Consider the following 1,958-nt stretch of genomic DNA (forward strand, 5'->3'; position numbering starts at 1 on the left):
CCATAAATTCTTCAGGAAAATCTATCCATATGCCTGTTGTTCTCATAAATTACACATTGTCTAGTTTATATATTTTTTTAATTCCAGCTATATGAATTATACTTGTTCAGAAGAAGTTTCATTTGGGTGAGAATCTTTTGGAAACACAATGATAGTAAGTCTATGATACCAAACAATTCTGAATTTTGATGCAATTATTGAACTTGTAAAATATTATAAATTGATTGATATGTAACAAATTCTGTTTTGGAACTCTTACAAGGTTCCGCATTATAGTGATCCTGGAGTGCCTCTGTGTTAATGTTAAAATTAGTCAATTAGTTTTATATTGTCTGTGAAACAGATTTGCATTGTCTAGGCCAATTCTTCTTTTGGTCAATAACTGTATATGCTTTTCTTATTTTCACTTTTAAGCACTAAAGCTCTTCTTTAGGATGTTAATATATCCTTCTTTGTTGCTTTATGATACCACAGGATTATAATGATTTGGAAGCACTGAAGAAATTTCATATGGTAAATCTCCCATACCGAGGAATTAATTAGATTCATTTACTGGGTACAGAGGAAATAGTCCTGAATTTAAGAGATGAGATGAAGAAGAAGAAGGAGGAGGAGAAGGAAGAAGGAAGAAGAAGGAGGAGGAGGAGGAGGGAAGAGGAGGAGGAGGAGGAGGAGGAGGGGGAGGAAGAAGAAGAAGAAGAAGAAGAAGAAGAAGAAGAAGAAGAAGAAGAAGAAGAAGAAGAAGAAGAAGAAAATGTTGACTGAAAGAGAAGCTGGGGTGATGGTTCAGTGGTTAAGAGTACCTGTTCTTGCAGAAAACCTAGGTTCAATCCCCATCATCCAAATGGCAGTTCCCAACTATCCTTAACTCAAATCCCAAAGAATTTCACACCCTCCATAGAAACCAAAATTTTCATGGTGCACAGAAGTACATGACAGCAAAACGCTCCAACACATCAAATAAAATAAGTAAATATAAGAATATAGTTTTGAAAATGAAAGAAAGAAAAAGGAAGGGAATAGCTTGCAAGCATATTTTTGACATCTTTCTCAAAGGCAGCTCAAATCACTGCCATCATAGACCATTTGCATTCTATAATTAAAACTTCAAAGAAGATAAAAGAAGAAAGATGTGTTTTCAAATTGAGACCAGCTGAATGGGTGAAGTGACTCTAAGGGACAAGTAACTGTAGCTTTGGTTTCTGTTTTCTTTTGAATTGTAGAAACAAGTGTTTCAAATGACACTATAAATATTATGACAGTGCAGTTCAGGAATTCATTAATAATAAGTAGTCTGATGTTTTAATTTCTAGAAGTTCTAATAAAGCTCCTTTAATTTGTAAATACTTTTTACTATATTTCAAATTATTTTTTCTAGTAGGGGCCATAGTCACTTTTTCTTAAAATTTCCTGTTTGGGGCTTACACTATGTATTTTCTGCAAAGCCCGCTGTACATCCAAGTGACTAAGAACAGTATCTATTTTCCTGCAGCAGTGACTTTAAGTGAAAAGAAAATCACTCCCACAATATACCACTGAAAAGACTGCATTTGGGCCTCATCTGGGGAAAGGCATTGCCAGCATGTAAATGCTTTTTCAATATTAGTTTGTTTTCTTTATATTTTACATGACAGAAAGATCTTTTGCTGTTATTTGTTAGTGAGTCAATCTTGCTTCCAAACATCAAAAGATGACCTTTTGTGACCAGAAGATTGATCAAGTCAGCAATCTATTCCCTGGAGCCAGGCTCTTGAGCATCTTCGGCTGCCAGTCACGTCTGCTGAAGGACTTCGCTAAACCCCATGAGAAAATAGACTAATCTACTTGTTTCAAAGAACAAGAATAACATCTTTACCAGCTGTACTTTGTAGAGGAGCTAATAAAGAATGGGATGCTTTTTCCTATTGTGAAGATTTGATGCAATATTTTTATAATTAAGGAAACAGTAATAGTTACTA

This window comes from Onychomys torridus, chromosome 12, assembly GCF_903995425.1.
Source record: "Onychomys torridus chromosome 12, mOncTor1.1, whole genome shotgun sequence".
In the NCBI taxonomy this organism is placed as follows: domain Eukaryota; kingdom Metazoa; phylum Chordata; class Mammalia; order Rodentia; family Cricetidae; genus Onychomys; species Onychomys torridus.